Source organism: Rhinoderma darwinii, chromosome 3, assembly GCF_050947455.1.
Source record: "Rhinoderma darwinii isolate aRhiDar2 chromosome 3, aRhiDar2.hap1, whole genome shotgun sequence".
Classification (NCBI taxonomy): domain Eukaryota; kingdom Metazoa; phylum Chordata; class Amphibia; order Anura; family Rhinodermatidae; genus Rhinoderma; species Rhinoderma darwinii.
Genome location: NC_134689.1, coordinates 271,120,015 through 271,139,310, shown reverse-complemented (window position 1 = coordinate 271,139,310; position 19,296 = coordinate 271,120,015). Strand labels below are relative to the sequence as shown.

Sequence of the window (19,296 nt, the reverse complement as noted above, 5' to 3'; positions counted from 1 at the left end):
GGGCCTCTCATTTCTCTATATTATCTTTGAAATGTTTCTACACCTTGACTAGAGTCCACCTGTGGTAAATACATTTGATTGGACATGATTTGGAAAGACACACCACACCCCTGTGTCTCACAGCTGACAATGCATATCAGAGCAAAAACCAAGCCATGAGTAGGAAAGAATTGCCTGTAGAGCTCAGAGACAGGATTGTGTGGGGGCACAGATCTGGAGAAGGGTACAAAAAAACTTCTGCTGCACTGAAAGTTCCCAAGAGCACAGTAGCCTCCATAATTCTTAAATGGAAGAAGTTTGGAAGAACCAGGACACTTCCTAGAGCTGGCCACCCCACCAAACTGAGTAATCGAGGAGGGCCTTGGTAAGAGAGGTGACCAAGAATCCAATGGTCACTCTGGCTGAGCTCTAAAGATCCTGTGTGCAGATGGGAGAAACTTCCAGAAGGTCAAAAATCACTGCAGTACACTACCAATCTGGACTTTATGGCCAGAAAGAAACCTCTCCTCAGTAAAAGACACATGAAAGTCCTCTGGAGTTTGCAAAAAAGCACATAAAGGACTCTCAGAGAGTGAGAAACAAGATTCTGTGGTCTGATGAAACCAAGATTGAACTTTTTGGCCTCAATTCTAAGCGTCATGTCTGGAGGAAACCAGGCACTGCTCATCACCTGACCAATACCATCCATAGAGTGAAGATTGGTGGTGGCAGCATCATGCTGTGGGGGTGTTTTTCAGCGGCTAGGACAGGAGACTGGTCAGGATTGAGAGAAAGATGAATGGAGCAAAGTACAGAGATATTCTTAATGAAAACCTAATCCAGAGTGCTCTGGGCCGAAGGTTCACCTTCCAACAAGACAATGACCCTAAGCACACAGCCAAGATCACACAGAAGTGGCTTAGTGACAACTCTGTGAATGTCATTGAGTGGCCCAGCCAGTGCCCTGACTTGAACCCAATCGAATAGCTCTGGAGAGACCTGAAAATTGCTGTCCACAGATGGTCCCTATCCAACCTGACAGAGATTGAGAGGATCTGCAGAGAATAATGGCAGAATATCCCCATATCCAGGTGTGCAAACTTTGTGGCATCATACCCGAGAAAACTGGAGGCTGTTATCGCTGCCAAAGGTGCTTCAACTCAGTTACTGAGTAAAGGATCTGAATATTTATGTCAATGCAATATTTTTGTTTTTCCTTTTCAATAAATTAGCAAAGATTACTAACATTCTGTTCCCACTTTGTCATTATGGGGCATTGAGTGCAGAATGATGGGGGAAAACTTGATTTTTTTTAATTTATTTTTTAACACAAGACCTCAAAATAACAAAATGTGAAAAAATTGAATGGGTCTGAAGACTTTCCAAATGCATTCTAAGTTCATCTACCAAAAAAAGATGAATAAATGTATTGAATTATTCCCTTTCTAAGATTTAGGAACACTGTAGAGAGATTGTCATCTCTCACACCCGTCCCTGTCCCCAATGGGGCTCACACTCTAAATTCCTTTCCTCATACACACACTAAGACCAAATTTCATATCAATCCAGTTTACCTGTCAGTATGTTTTTGGAGTGTGGGTGAAAACCAATGCAAACCCGAGGAGAGAATACACACTCCATGCAGATATTTTTCTTGGTCAGAGTAGGACCCAGGACCCCAGTGCTGAAAGGCAGTAGTGTTAACCACTGAGCCACCATGATGCCCATATGAAAGAGAAGTTTAAAATCCATCTCCAGCAACCTGGAGTATTTAATACTTTATGAGTATTAAGTGCTTTTGCACAGTCAGAAGAAAAGAGTGAGTTCAATTCCTTTTCTCAAGTCAAAATAGAGAGGCGTGAGTTTTTGCTCCTGCGATTTCCCACCAGCAGACCATACATAACGTACACCTTGTGAGGAGGGTTACCATCATTTATGCATCATGTAGAGAGGAAGTTACTACTTATCTTGGATCAGGGAAGGAGATTTGAAATAAAGCTGGATAACAGAGCATGGATGAGAGACACCTCTCAAGACAGTCTACGTGGGAAAGAGGTCAGAGCTTTTAGAAGAACCTTGGATACAGTTCAACATCTGTGGGTCTTCAGACTATGCTCTTTTATTCTTTTTGTTTAGACAGAGCCTAGTTCTTTCAGTCTTCTAATAGCAGCCCTAACAGATTTTAATAACCGTACCAAACAAGAGGCACAATAGTAGACCCTAAACATATAATACTATACTGTCCCTCACCAGTCCAAACAAACAATTGAAAGTTCTCCCCATCTACACCCTCGATTGACAAATGTATCCTACAAGTTTCATCAATGTTTGTATCAGCCATTACTTTCACTGATATAGCAACACATTATTTACTTGTTTATAGTATGGACAGCTTTCACAACCTGAATGTGCTGAAAGAGAACAGATCTGAAAGATTCGTCTTTCCAAGTAAAGGTCGCAACCTTGTGAGAAAGTCTAAAGGGGTTAATTATCAGCCCGATCATGACAGCAAGCCAAACTGTGGCCAGCTTTACAAGAAAGTAGCATGCACTTAGAAAAAATAGTTTAAACCCAGGTATCTCTTTTAATTCTAATATCTAATTCTGCTAAATTTATAGAAACAGTAATGATAGATTTGACAGGGTTGTGCCCACATGACCTCACAAGAGAGATCTGAAAAATATACTGGGGGTCAATAATAAAAAAAATCTAGTTTGCACTGAATTGACTAGTTACTATAGATACATTGTATTATAAGATTGTATTTATTGACAACAGAGGCATATGTTGGTGTTTTCATGTTTAGCCTTTATCAACTGTAATGAACAACAATACAACTACCACAAATAATGATGCAGAATGGCCCATCAACTTTTTTTCTTCCACTTGGATTATGAGTATGTTAAGCAAATCTTCTGCTAACTAGCTTTCTCGACTGGAATCTGAGGGTAAAACCAAATAGGCACTGCATGTCTGTTTGGACGATCTCAGATTTTACGATGAGCTTACTCAGCCTTGTCTATACAAGTAACAAGTTTAGTGTAACACCTGCTTAGTGCATACTAGTGCATATTTATGGAGTCTCCAGAAATAACATGTATACAAAATCGACACAATATGCACTTGTGTGCACCGTTAGTTTCTGTGTATTACAGCGGGATTGATTGCAAATTATTACATAAATAACTGGAAATCCTGGACACTCACCATCTGGGCACTTTGCATTAAAGGTTATTTAACACACAGAGCACTAGAGAAAAACTAGAATCTGATTTAAATTAATTAATTTGGATAACCCTGTAATTAAACAGTATTGTGTTATTAATAATGCATATTAAACATGAGATAAAGAGAATATTCTGTTCTAAAATGTATGGTCTTTCTTAATTTTATTTTACCCTTATTTAGGAAACCAAGTTCTTACTCTATAGAAGTACTTGGTGCCTGCTTCCCTGTAGTGTTATCTTGAGGATGAGAACCCCAGAAGCAACTTGACAGTCGATCAGAAAACTTTCTACTCCACGGTCAGTAATCAGGCATTTACAGTGTTGTGCCCAATCATAAAGAGAACTATGCCAAGATCTAACCCTCTGCTCTGCACTGACCTGGGTGACCGAATCTCTATGATCAGTGCAGGACAGGAAGGTGAATGTGACTAACAGTATTTTGCTTCCTGATACAGGCTGCAGGTAAATAATCACTAGACACCAGGAGGGGATTTATTAACCTTTCTACGGCAGCTATCAGGCATAAAAAAAGTCTCAAATGGGCCCAAAAGTTTTGACCTTTTTTGCCTTTTTACGCCGCCCTTGCCACTTTTGTGAAAAGGGGCATGACTTACCAAAAGGGGCGGAGCCAAACAAATGTATTACTATTTACTCTACCTCGCACTCTGCCCCCCCAGATCGAACTACCCCCCTTTAGAATAATCAATAAAAAAGAAAAAGTATGCTCTTCACCCCTCTGGCTCCCTCATCAGCAGGACGTTGTATGAGCCACATCATGCTGAGGGGACCCGATGGCAAAAAGAGAGCGTTGAGGTGAGTATCGTACTTTTTTATTTTAAGTCTGATGGGAAGTGGGAAATGGACGTCGCACGATAGGCCAAAAATGCAACACATTTATTAAGAAACTTAACAAATGGGTCGCACCTTTCATCAACTTTCTTTATATTAAGAGTAGCCTATGAAAAGCCATTTCTAAAAAATCCCCCCTGCCCCCTTTCATCCTAGACCACAAGGGATATTGCCAGAGAATTTCCATATTACCATTGAAATTCCTGGCCCACAGGCAAATCTGACCTCTATTACTGAACCAAAGAAACTCTTTTCTGGATATTATTTAGCTTTATATATATATATATATATATATATATATATACATATATATATATATATATACACACTACCGTTCAAAATTTTAGGGTCACTTAGAAATTTCCTTATTTTTGAAAGAAAAGCACAGTTTTTTTTCAATGAAGATAACATTAAATTAATCAGAAATACACTCTATACATTGTTAATGTGCTAAATGACTATTCTAGCTGCAAATGTCTTGTTTTTAATGCAATATCTACATAGGTGTATAGAGGCCCATTTCCAGCAACCATCACTCTAGTGTTCTAATGGTACATTCTGTTTGCTAACTGTGTTAGTAGGCTAATGGATGATTAGAAAACACTTGAAAACCCTTGTGCAATTATGTTAGCACCGCTGTAAACAGTTTTGCTGTTTAGAGCAGCTATAATACTGACCTTACTTTGAGCTAGTTGAGAATCTGGAGCATTACATTTGTGGTTTCGATTAAACACTCAAAATGGCTAGAAAAAGAGAGCTTTTATGTGAAACTCGACAGTCTATTCTTGTTCTTAGAAATGAAGGCTATTCCATGCGAGAAATTGCCAAGAAACTGAAGATTTCCTACAACGGTGTGTACTACTCCCTTCAGAGGACAGCACAAACAGGCTCTAACCAGAGTAGAAAGAGAAGTGGGAGGCCCCGCTGCACAACTGAGCAACAAGACAAGTACATTAGAGTTTCTAGTTTGAGAAATAGACGCCTCATAGGTCCTCAACTGGAAGCTTCAGTAAATAGTACCCGCAAAACGCCAGTGTCAATGTCTACAGTGAAGAGGCGACTCCGGGATGCTGGTCTTCAGGGCAGAGTGGCAAATTAACAGCTAGAATGCCAAAGGTCTGCAATGCTGTAATTGCTGCAAATGGAGCATTCTTTGATGAAAACAAAGTTTGAAGGAGAAAATTAGTATTTCAAATAAAAATCATTTTTTCTAACCTTGTCAATGTCTTGACTATATTTTCTAGTCATTTTGCAACTCATTTGATAAATATAAGTGTGAGTTTTCATGGAAAACACTAAATTGTCTGGGTGACCCCAAACTTTTGAACGGTAGTGTATATACAGTGAAGGAAATAAGTATTTGATCCCTTGCTGATTTTGTAAATTTGCCCACTGTCAAAGACATGAACAGTCTAGAATTTTTAGGCTAGATTAATTTTACCAGTGAGAGATAGATTATATTAAAAAAAAACAACTGAAAATCACATTGTCGAAATTATATATATTTATTTGCATTGTGCACAGAGAAATAAGTATTTGATCCCCTACCAACCATTAAGAGTTCAGCCTCCTCCAGACCAGTTACACGCTCGAAATCAACTTGGTGTCTGCATTAAAGACAGCTGTCTTAAATGGTCACCTGTATAAAAGACTCCTGTCCACAGACTCAATTAATCAGTCTGACTCTAACCTCTACAACATGGGCAAGACCAAAGAGCTTTCTAAGGATGTCAGGGACAAGATCATAGACCTGCACAAGGCTGGAATGGGCTACAAAACCATAAGTAAGACGCTGGGTGAGAAGGAGACAACTGTTGGTGCAATAGTAAGAAAATGGAAGACATACAAATTGACTGTCAATCGACATCGATCTGGGGCTCCATGCAAAATCTCACCTCGTGGGGTATCCTTGATCCTGAGGAAGGTGAGAGCTCAGCCGAAAACTACACGGGGGGAACTTGTTAATGATCTTAAGGCAGCTGGGACCACAGTCACCAAGAAAACCATTGGTAACACATTACGCCGTAATGGATTAAAATCCTGCAGTGCCCGCAAGGTCCCCCTGCTCAAGAAGGCACATGTACAGGCCCGTCTGAAGTTTGCAAATGAACATCTGGATGATTCTGAGAGTGATTGGGAGAAGGTGCTGTGGTCAGATGAGTAAAATTGAGCTCTTTGGCATTAACTCAACTCGCCGTGTTTGGAGGAAGATAAATACTGCCTATGACCCAAAGAACACTCTCCCCACTGTCAAGCATGGAGGTGGAAACATTATGTTTTGGGGGTTTTTCTCTGCTAAGGGCACAGGACTACTTCACCGCATCAATGGGAGAATGTATAGAGCCATGTACCGTCAAATCCTGAGTGACAACCTCCTTCCCTCCACCAGGACATTAAAAATGGCTTGTGACTGGGTCTTCCAGCACGACAATGACCCGAAACATATAGCCAAGGCAACATAGGAGTGGCTCAAAAAGAAGCACATTAAGGTCATGGAGTGGCCTAGCCAGTCTCCAGACCTTAATCCCATCGAAAACTTATGGAGGGAGCTGAAGATCAGAGTTGCCAAGCGACAGCCTCGAAATCTTAATGATTTACAGATGATCTGCAAAGAGGAGTGGGCCAAAATTCCATCTAACATGTGTGCAAACCTCATCATCAACTACAAAAAACGTCTGACTGCTGTGCTTGCCAACAAGGGTTTTGCCACCAAGTATTAAGTCTTGTTTGCCAAAAGGATCAAATACTTATTTCTCTGTGCACAATGCAAATAAATATATATCATTTTGACAATGTGATTTTCTGTTTTTTGTTTTTTTTATATAATCTATCTCTCACTGGTAAAATTAACCTAGCCTAAAAATTCTAGACTGTTCATGTCTTTGACAGTGGGCAAACTTACAAAATCAGCAAGGGATCAAATACTTATTTCCTTCACTATATATATATATATATATATATATATATATATATATATATATATATATATATATATATATATATATATAAAAAAGATAAATATAAATATATATATATATATAAATATATATATATGCATATACACGCACACACACAGTATGTCTTTCAATGCCATTCCCAACCCTCTAACATAAACGCTAATATACACTGGTTCTAACAAATGAAATTGCAAACATAATTATATTGGATCACGATCTATTGCTCTTCAAAGGAATGTAATATGTTTAAAAGAAAGACCACACATTATTAACTGCTACAAGAATACATCTAGTTGGGCTCTCCCAAGATCTTTGTTGTTGAGGTCAGAATTATAGAACAAATATTTGAGAATGGTATTAATATGGTATAATTAATTTTCACTGTTTGAAACATATAAAAAATGTTAATCACAGGGTTTGATTTCTTTGATTTTTGTTTCTTTTTACTGTCAACATAGTTCTTTAAACAACTGAAGTCCTAATGTTAAAGGGTTATTCCCAAGTTGAGTCAATGTTTAGGCATTCTAAGCTGAAATGAAATAAAAAATAATTTGCTGTTAACATTTTTTAAAAATTAATTCCCTAACTACCTTTTTTTTAAACTTGATAACTCAGCTAGTGCTGGTTATCTTTTATAAAAAAGGGCGTGAGCGGCTCGATGTCAATCAAGCCGCTCTGCAGTGTGCGCGCTCCTGACGTTGCTAGCTAAAGTAGTTCTAGCAGCATCGGGAGAATGTTCGTCTCAACCAGGCATGGTAAGCCTGGTTAAGACGAACACACCGTGAATTGCAACACCACGGCACCCATCACACATATGCACATATATACACACACACAAAGACACAAACACAGACACACACGTTACATGCAGTACCTTGAGCGGACCGCTGACTTCTCTTCACGACTGATGGCCAGCCCGGCATCTAATGCGCATGCGCCGATATGCGCGTTCATGCTAGATATTACATCCTCTCCTAAGGACAGAGAGGATATCATTGCACATGCGCGGCCACCGCTAAAGGTAAATAGTGGTGGCCGGATCCCTAGACAACGAGCTACAAGCAAAGAGGGACGGACAGCGAGAAGAAGAAAGAATATAGTGAAAACGACATCGCTGGGATAAAGAAAGGTAATTACAAATATTATTATCTTTAGAAGGGTGAGCTTAATAGCTCGATTTATGTAGATGGGAATAACCCTTTAAGTAATGAGTGGCATGTTTTAAGATTTCTATGTAAAAAATTTATTTTGTATAAGTTAGGAATGAGTGTATACATCTCATATGTCAACTAAAATCTTATAAAAATTGCCACAAACTGCATAAACATGTAAACACACAGTTTACTAGCGTAATTCCCAAAAAAACGAACCTAGAATGCTATTAAATAGGTGTTGTACTTTATATAAAGAGAGAACATTGACTGCTCTGTTAACGGACATATAGTAGTTTGCAGTATAGCTCATGTCTTTTTTGTTCCCAGGAGATGCGTCTCAGGACAGTTGGCTGCAGACAGAGACTGTTCTTACTTATTTATTTTATTCACATAGACGTCTATGTGCACAAAGTAGGAAAATAAGCAATGTCCCCTCCTGCAGCTAGAGTCCCAGAGACATACTATTGGAGGCAAAGTTTCAAAAAATACTATAGTAAAAATATAGAAAACATTTAGCAGTCAGATAAAGACTACCTATTTGTAGTATAAATCACATACTCTCTTTTAATATCATGTAGTATCTAAGAAGTTTTAAGAAATTAATGAATTTACCAATAAATAATAAAAAAGATAGATGATTGGGTGTGCAGATTGAAGCACGCGAAAGATGCAAATATTACATATAGTGGTGATCATGTCAGACCGTGTAAAGATACACTATTAATAAAAAGAATGGAAACACAGTTACCCAAGTCAATTTCTTAATACATTTGCAGGAAGAATAATAGAGGGATGTACAGTTTTAAGAAAAGATCCAGGATTATCATTGGGGTATGCAAGAGCTCGAGTCCTCGATAAAACAAATTCATGAAGTGCTCGCAGTTTGCGATACAGGACTCTATGGCCAAAAACCCAAACCATAGAGAAGCATTTTACATGTAGTCGAAGACACCGAGACTGAATTATTGCATTAGATATCCTATAAATTATGAGAACTTTGTATGCTTCTTTCAGCTAATTAATAAAGCAACTTGGAGAAATCCTTTAGCAACATATTTTTACAGTAAAGGTCCACCTTTGTCCAAACTCTGTTCAATGCAAGTAAAATATAAAAAAAAGTTTATAACATTCTTTAACATGACATTTCTAATATTACTACTACCAATAGTTTTGCATTGAAGATCATAACAGGATCCAGTGTTAGTTCCAAAGTATATGAACTTACGTTCCACTAAAAGGCACATAAGATAGACAAAGAGCTGAACTCAGCATGTCTGGACCTATTTCATGCTGCCCTCGGAGAGGGCAGCATAAGCATGGTGGAATATTCCCTTTAAGCTGCTGTGCGCATCTTGTACTATTGACTTTGTGGACAACAGCATACTGTATCATGATGCATCATCCCTACAGACAACCCCCCTTTAATCCAAAAAACATTAACTTGTTGCTCATAGCAACTAATTACAGTGCAGCTTTAATTTTTCCAGAGCTGAGCTCCTATTGGTTGCTATAGGAAGTTTTGATAAATAAGGCTTATAATGTTTTACAGCGTTGTTGGCGGTATGCAGTAAGCTCCCATCACAGGGCTGTAGTATAACAGGACTGGACAGCAGATCTGTTGAATACGCTGCATTACTACCCACATTCACCTGCTCAAAATTTGGAGGCATTGAAACCTCTGCCTTGAAAAGCAAAAGTCCCCTCCAAAGTGTGGCAAGTACTAACTAAAATAAAATACATGTTGGATTCATGCTTCAATTACAATTAGTGACTATTGTTACAATGCATTGGTTTGCAATAGTACTGCCTATTCTAAATACACAAAATGATAAAACTATTGTTTTGAGCAGATTAAAATGAATTGTGCATATATAAAAATCATTAACATCATTAGCCGTATCGATAAATGTAGATGTCGCTTGTCTGACAGCTACAATAAATATTCCATTACAACCAAACTTGTGTTAAAATATGGCAGCATAGGAACTATGATTGTACTGATCTCTCTGAGCTTGCTGGACTAAGTGGCTTGTGAAATAAATGGAGTTAATAAACTGGAGTTGAAACTTTTTTTTTTTTTTTTTATTAAATTTTTTTTTTATTGAATTTTCCAACAATATTCGTCTGAACAGTTAAGCATTACATCTCATGCCATATTATAAGTACTTTACAGACCATAAGGGGGGGGAAACAGGGAAGAGAATATTGAACAGGGTAAAAACCCAGGGGAGGGGAAAAAAGAAGGAAAAACATTGGTACATCCGCGACAAGCATTACTGTCCACATACGAAGGTATAACTTAACCTCTTAGTTCATAATAAATCACATCACACAAATTTACGGTACTTTTTCCATGGATGCCATATCTTGAGAAATTTATCCCTCGAATGCGAGTTCCAATGAGACATCTCCTCAAACCTATAGATCTGATCTACCCTCGCAGTCCAGTGATCTAAGGATGGAACTGTATCCGTTAGCCAATGTAGGGGTATTAACAGGCGAGCCGCCACTATCAGCAATTTGAATAAAGCAGATGGGACTACCGGGACTGAAGAATCTGCAATAGAAAGTAACGCAATTTCCGGTGATACCGGAATTGTTCCCTTGCAAACGGAATTACATATTGAGAAAAAAATTTCCCACCATTCTTTCAGCGGGACACATTCCCACCACACATGATAAAAACTGCCACTGTCCCTCCCGCAAAGCCAGCACGTATCTGGATGTGTGGAGCTAAACATGCAGGTCTTATCTGGCGTCCTATACCAACAGGATAGTATTTTATAACTGTTCTCCTGAATCTTAATGCATCTGGACACTTTATGTGGGGCGATCAATATCCGGGATATTTCAGCCTCAGTAAATTTCCTTCCCAAATCTCTTTCCCACAATCCTATATAGTATGGAGGTCTAGTTGCAAGAGGGACAGAGATCTTTCTATAAATCTGAGAGATACTCTTAACTGGCGTGCGATTCTGGGAACATAGCATTTCAAACCAGTTAGCTTCTCTGTGAAACGAGGTGGACCTACAACATAGCAGAGTAATAGATTTTACATATGCAAGAAGTAAAAAATTTCCCTTGGTAATTGATAATTTAGACAGTAGAGCCGAATGGGGAATTAGACAACCCTCGTCATCTAACAGTTGAGCCAGCGACATCTGAGAGCTACTGACATGTAACGGGGCACTATCCCTTACTGCTTTTGTGGCTGCCCCTATAATATCTCTTACCTCTATCAGAGGAGATGGCAGCTGTTGTCCCCCTAAGCTAGCTACAAACCCTTTCCAGACTGAGAGTGTTGCCCGTGTAAAGGGGTTCGAGGGGCCGTTATCCGAAAGCAGGGAGGGGTCCATAAATATTAGAGTCCTGAGCGGTGACGGGGAAAGTGCGTTTTCCAACAACACCCATAGTTTATGTCCAGGTGCTCGTACCCAATCTAACACCCTAGCTAAATGTATTGCTCTATAATATTGTTCTGGGTCTGGAAAACCAATTCCCCCTGCTTTTTTTTGCCGAGTCAGAATGGCTCTCGCAATACGTGCCCTTTTCCCCTTCCAGATAAACTTAGCAAATAGTCTGATTTTACGTGAGAAATATAGCCGAGGAATAGCTACTGGCAATGTCTGCATCAAATAAGTAAGCTTAGGCAGGACATAGGACATGACAATGTTCTTTCTACCAAACCACGACAGATAAGGCAGATCTAATCGTTGTAACCAGTCAGGTAAAGAGGCTAGTAGCGGTAAGAAGTTCAAGGAGAACAACTCATCACAATTTGCACACATCTTTATCCCTAGATAGGTTATATGGGATGACGACCAGTCAAAGGCCGAGTTGGCCCTCAATTTTTCTCTACACTCCGGCGACACCGCTATCCCCATCGCTTTTGATTTACTCGCGTTAATCAAGAAATTAGAAACGTACCCAAAGGAGTCCAGTACTTCTTTTACTTTTGGGAGTGCAGTGATAGGGTTCGTGACAATCAGTAGTAGATCATCTGCGTAGGCTGCTACCTTGTGTTCCACCCCCCCTACCCACATACCCGCTATATCTGACTTTAAACGTATAGACTGCATCAGAGTCTCCATAACCATGACAAACAGCAGGGGGGAAAGAGGACACCCCTGCCGGGTGCCATTGCTAATTTCAAAAGGGGAGGACAGGGCCCCATTCACGGTAATAACCGCTGAGGGGGATGCATACATTGAAAAGACCGCATTAATGAATGGGGTAGGGAGGTGGAATGCCAGCATAGTCTGTCTCATAAAATTCCAGCTAACCCTATCAAAGGCCTTCTCCGCATCTATGCTGAGAAGGACTGTTGGAACCCTGTTTTTTTGTGCGTGATGTAATATGTGTAGTACCCTCGTAGAGTTGTCCTTTCCCTCTCTCTGCATTACAAATCCGACCTGATCTGGCGAAATAATGTCTGGGAGGATCTGTTTTAAACGAGACGCCAGCATCTTTGCTATCAGCTTCAGGTCCGTGTTCAAAAGTGAGATGGGTCTGAAGTTAGCACAGATCGTATGGTCCTTCCCCTCTTTGGGAATAAGGGAAATATATGCCCTTGACATATCTACAGATAGAGGTACTCCTTCAGTGGTAAGATTTGCAATGCATAATAAGCGAGGGAGGAGAATCTCTCCAAAGGATCTATAATAATCTATAGATAAACCATCTGGCCCCGGGCACTTCCCCACTGGGGACTTCTTAACTGCTATCTCCAATTCTGCCAAAGTAAATGGTTTTGCTAACACTGCCCCCTGTGTCTCGGAGATGACCGGAAGAGAGAGAGAGTCTAAAAATGAGGATATGAGCCCAGGCCTCTCTGCCAGACACTCCGAGGGTAGCGATTTCTCCAGATTATAAAGATTATGATAAAAGTCCCTAAACAGAGAAGCTATTTTAGGGGCCGAGTAAGTCAAGCTGCCATCCGGTGACTTTAACATATGGACGTGATTGCTAACCTGCCGTTGTTTGACCCTTTTGGATATGAATTTAGAGGCCTTGTTGCCATGAGCGTAAAAATTTTGTCGGGACCTCTCAAAGTATTTAGCCGACGAGGCGTTAAGTAAGTTTTTAAGCTGGGATCTAAGGTCATTCAGTTCAGTCAAGTGTCGGCTAGCCAGGGACTGTTTATGGAGTTTTTCTAATTTCTGGATCTGGGACAGAAGTACCTCTACATCTCTATCTCTTTCCTTTTTTATATGAGAACATATGCTGATCAGGTGCCCTCTTACAACAGCTTTGTGAGCATCCCAAACTACCTGGGGGGAAGTGTCTGGTAAAGCATTTAGTCTAAAATATTCCTCCAACTTTCGTTTGATATTCTCCTTTACGTCTCCTCGCCCTAATACCGAATGATTTAGCCTCCACCTTGGCGATCTGCTTTGTGTGTTAGCTAACTGTAATGACAGAAAAACCGGTGCGTGATCTGAGTGCACTCTGGAACCTATACTTGTGTTTCTACAGTATTGAAGGTTAGTTTTGTGCAGAAAAAAGTGGTCTAATCTTTGATAGGAATTATGCACATGAGAATAAAAGGAGTAATCCACCTCCGTTGGATGAAAACATCGCCAGACATCAACCAGGCCACGATCCTCCAAAGAAGTTTTAACCCTCCTCAGAGCTCTATATGATAAAGCCGATTTCTTAACGGATGAATCCACTAAAGGATTCATAACCAGGTTGATGTCCCCTCCTATAATAGTCATACCTTCTGCCATGGAATCCACTACCAGTAGTACCTTACTCAACCACAATACCTGTCCAACATTAGGAGCATATAAATTTACAAAAGTGACCATTTGAGTGCCTATCTTACCTTTCAATATAATGTATCTGCCCTCTGGGTCCAGAGTGCTAGATAAACAGACAAATGGTACAGTTTTTCCGAAACCCACACTCACCCCCCTGGAGGCCCCACTATTGCTGCCACAATGAAACCATACTGGAAAGTGAGAGAAGGAAAGATTCGGATAATGATCCTTCTTAAAGTGTGTTTCCTGCAGCATAAGAACATCACATTTTGCTTTCTTCATAAAAGAAAAAATTTGGCATCGCTTTGAGGGGGAGTTGCAGCCCCTCACATTATATGACACTATCTTCAGAGCAGCCATATTACAGTGCAGAGGCAGGTTACACTATCACATCTCCAAATCAGACAGGCAAGTACACAACATATGATCTTTCTGCTACCATATGAAGGCGAGCCGAGAGATATATCACAAATTTCCATAGTACTGCAGGACCATAGATAAAGCACGCGGATAGGACATAAAGTACCAATGACATGACGGGAAAGGGGAGACCAAACATAGATAACAAAGATGGGGGACAGTACCCCAAAACTGAGAACAAGAACAGTAACGGTTCACACAGAACCTTCCACCGGGGGGAATCTGGTAAGTTAACCATGTATCGACACAATCAGCTCATCTAGCCATAGCAGTCCACACCATGGCCAAATAAAGAATATAGTAATATAAAGCGTGAGTTACCACGCCGCTATTCAAGGCAGTTCCTCTCTTTCCCCTGCTAATCTGCGTGAGCCCAATCGTCCCGATTTCTTCTTGCTGCGTTGACGTTTAGGAGCTGGAACATCTTCCCATGGTGTCAAGTGAGCTGTAGCAGGGAGAGACGTCAAATCCAGGACCGGGTCCCAGTCTTCTATATCCAGTGGCTCTATATCCATGTGCGCATATACGGACTCCAGATCCGTCACGGATGAAACAAGCATGCGACGACCTTCATAGAAGAATGATAATCCAAACGGGAATGTCCAGCGATACATAATATTTTTATTCCTCAAATGATCAGTAAGTGGCTTCAGATGACGACGTTTTTGAAGGGTACTAGATGCCAGATCTTGATATATAGAGATAACAGAACCTTGTAAAGTAAGAGCATCCGTGTTTCTCGCTTTAGTCAGCACAGCGTCCTTATCCGTGTAGTTCAGAAATCGACATATTACATCCCGCGGGGGGTCAGAGGCTGTTGGTTTAGGGCGCAAAGCTCTGTGAGCCCTCTCCAGAACAATGTCCGAAGGCGTATTAGGGCCGATCAGCGAGCGGCAAAGTCCCTTGATAGTTTCCATCAGAGCGTCAGCAGGGATGGATTCTGGCACACCTCTAAAACGCAGGTTGTTCCTGCGGTTCCTATTCTCCTGGTCTTCTAGGGCCCGGAATACTGAATTAAAGTGCTTTTGACACGAGGAGAAGCATTGTGTGACTGCCGTGTTAAAATCAAGCATTGCCTCCTGAGTAGCCTCCAACTTCTCTACCCGTTGCCCCACTTGCCTCATATCTTGTTTAATGTCTGCCAAATCTCTAACCAGTGGCTCCAAAGCCTTATTAAGTACCTTTGTGAAGAAGTCTCTAGTGAGTGGCAAGTCGGTCGAAGTGCTGCCTGCATCGCTGCTATCATCTGCTGCTCCGGCTACTTCTTCTTCCCGGGAGCGAGAGGAGGACGGCGCCATCTTGGCCTCATGTCCGCCTGCACCCAACGGCCCCTTTTTCACGAACTTCTCCATGTTTCCTTGAGCCCCGAGTGTTCTGGGGGGATCCTGGTCGTCTCTGGACTTACTGCCGCCGATCTTGACCATGGCTGGCTGCAACACGCTATCTTATGCAAGAAATGAGCTGTCGGTAGTTACGGAGCTCAGCAGCACACGTCCATTCAGGTCCGTCGCTAGCTCCGCCCCCGAGTTGAAACTTTTTAAACTGTTCACGGTTCTTTGTAACTGGGATAATGGATAGCAAGATTGCAGGTTTTCTTCAGTGCACAGTCTGCCATATGTATGCACGGGGGCTGTGTGGCGTTATATACAAGAGGGGGGGCTGTGTGTGGCGCTATCTACAGGGGGCTGTGTGTGGTGCTATCTACAGGGGGCTGTGTGTGGCGCTATCTATAGATGGCTGTGTGTGGCACTATTTATAGAGGGCTGTGTGTGGCGCTATCTACAGGGGGCTGTGTGTGGCGCTATCTACAGGGGGCTGTGTGTGGCGCTATCTACAGGGGGCTGTGTGTGGCCTCTTTAATTTATTTTTATGTTAACTCCCTTATATAACTATATCGCTTGTAAAATGTAGAAATGGTTTTATGCTTGAGTTACATTAAGAAAAATTGTGAAAAAAAAACTTACATCTCGTTGATTGGTAGAGAAAGCAAACATGCGAGGGGGAAGGAGATGTCGGGAAATAAGTTGTGGGGGCGCCAATCTGAATCTTTGCATCGGGTGCAGGAGAACCAAGCTACACCTCTGATAAGTGGTGCACCCCAGGGTTCAGTGCTGGGACCACTATTATTCAACTTATTTATTAATGATATAGAGCAGGGGTCGGGAACCTATGGCTCGCGAGCCAGATATGGCTCTTTTGATGGCCGTATCTGGCTCGCAGACAGGGCTCCTACCTGTCTATGGGAAGGATGCATGCACCGCGCTCCATCAGCCCGTGCACCGCGCTCCATCAGGCCGCGGTGCACGCTGATATTGGTAGTTCTTTGATGGCCTGATAAGCATTGGCGGCAGTGGTGAGCGGCAGGGAGCATGGACTACATTTCCCATAACTCCCTGCATAGCCGTGCCGTCTGCAAGCACGCACCTGCGTCCCTTAGTGAAGCGGCATCTGCCTCCTCCCTTGTGTCTCCCTTGGACGTTCCAGAAACCCCTGGCTGTGCTGCTGCTTTGAATGTGAACATTATAACATGGAAATTGTTACACAGCCTCATGGTCAGCAGCAGTGAGCTGCATCAATAAAGGGGCTGTGTAATACAGTGTGTCCCACCAACCCCCCCTTCCCACTTCACCCCTGAAAATAATCCCACATAATCCATTATATAGCCCCCCCCCAAAAAAAAAAAAAAATATGGCCTTAAAAAACATCTGCCACCCATATTACACTCTTGGGGGCTTTAAATTAATCTCTTGTGGGCATAAGAAACTAATTTAAAGGACCACTATCAGGGCAAAAATCTGTTCTGAGCGCTTCTTTACAGCTCTGGAGGTCTCCCAGAGCTGTAATAAAGCGCTCAGGAACGGCGCCCGTGCTATATGTTATTGGGGCGCTAGCCCCTGTTTTTACCTTCTCCCATAATGCAGCGATTCCACCCGATGACGTATCTGTGTGGGATCGCTGCATATACTTTCACTCTAGCACGCATGCGCCGCCGGCTCTGCCTCCTCGGCGCTTGCTGAACCGAGGAGACATGAGCTTCATAACCCCCTCCATTTATATTCGTTGTGCTCCGCAGCTCTTACTTCCGCGTTGAACCGTGCATCTTACGTCGTGCTGCCACTGGTGCGCATACGCTGCCAGCAGATTCCATTTACCTCTATGGAGAGAGAGGGAGCAGCGTGACGTAAGATGCAGGGATCAACCCGGTAGTCGGAGCTGCAGAGCACAACGAATATAACTAGTTAGTGAAGAAGATGGCTAAAAGAAAGAAGGATGAGGAGTATCGTACTTTTCAGCAGGAGTGGACAGACGAATTTGCCTTTGTGGAGAGAGCAGGTTCACCAGTTTGTCTTATATGCAATGATAAAATTGCATCCATGAAGCGGTCAAATATAAAGCGCCACTTTGACACACGCCATGCTTCATTTGCATCTAAATATCCTGCAGGGGACAGCAGGAAGAAAGCCTGTCAAGAGCTGCTGTTCAAAGTGCAAGCTAGTCAGCAGCAACTTCGAGTTTGGACCCAACAAGGTGACTTAAATTCGGCTAGCTTTGTTGGTGCTTTGGCAATTGTCAGAAACGGAAAACCATTCACAGATGGGGAGTATGCCAAAACATTTATGCTTGATGTTGCCAATGAACTTTTTGATGATTTTCCGGATAAAGCCAAGATTATCAAACGGATAAAAGACATGCCTCTGTCAGCAAGAACAGTTCATGACCGTGCCATCATGATGGCAAATCAGATTGAGGCATCCCAAGTGAAGGACATAAATACAGCTCTGTTCTTTTCTCTTGCTTTGGATGAATCAACTGACGTAAGCCATATATCTCAGTTCAGCATCATTGCAAGGTATGCTGTCGGTGACACGTTACATGAGGAAAGTCTTGCTGTTTTGCCTCTGAAAGGGACAACAAGAGGGGATGATTTGTTCAAGTCATTCACTGAGTTCACTAAAGAAAAAAATCTACCAATGCATAAACTTATTTCAGTGTGTACTGATGGTGCTCCATGCATGGTAGGAAAAAACAAAGGATTTGTAGCGCTTCTTCGTGAACATGAAAAAAGACCTATCCTTAGTTTTCACTGCATCCTACATCAGGAGGCACTTTGTGCTCAGATGTTTGGTGAGCAGCTTGGTGAGGTGATGTCACTTGTCATTCAGGTGGTCAACTTTATTGTTGCCCGTGCTTTAAATGATCGCCAGTTTAAAACACTCCTGGATGAAGTTGGGAATAATTATCCTGGTCTGCTTCTGCACAGCAACGTGCGCTGGCTGTCAAGAGGGAAGGTGCTCAGCCGTTTCGCAGCTTGTCTGAGTGAAATACGAACTTTTCTTGAAATGAAAAACGTTGACCATCCTGAGTTGTCCAACACTGAGTGGCTCCTGAAGTTCTTCTATCTTGTAGATATGACTGAACATCTGAACCAGCTCAATGTGAAAATGCAAGGCGTTGGTAATACAGTTTTATCGCTTCAACAAGCTGTGTTTGCATTTGAAAATAAGCTGGAACTGTTTATCGCAGACATTGAAACAGGTCGTTTAATACACTTTGAAAAACTGGGAGAGTTTAAAGATGCATGCACAGCAAATGACCCTGCACAACATCTTGATATTCAGCAGCTAGCAGGCTTTACATCCAATCTCCTGCAATCATTCAAAGCGCGCTTTGGAGAATTTCGTGAGCACACTCGTCTTTTTAAGTTCATCACTCATCCACATGAGTGTGCACTGGACAGCACTGACCTGAGTTATATCCCTGGTGTCTCCATCAGAGATTTTGAGCTACAAGCTGCTGACCTGAAGGCTTCAGACATGTGGGTGAATAAGTTTAAATCACTTAATGAAGATTTGGAAAAACTTGCACGACAGCAAGCAGAGTTGGCAAGCAAACACAAGTGGAGAGAAATGAAACAACTCCAACATGCAGACCAGCTGATTGTCAAAAC

At 41.7% G+C, this 19,296-nt stretch overlaps 1 protein-coding gene across 2 annotated transcripts in view; it reads right to left on the bottom strand.

Annotated features, from left to right (window-relative positions):
- Positions 1–19,296, bottom strand: part of THSD4 (thrombospondin type 1 domain containing 4) — a 684,213-nt gene that overhangs the window by 266,094 nt on the left and 398,823 nt on the right. The gene's annotated exons all lie outside the window — the stretch shown is intronic.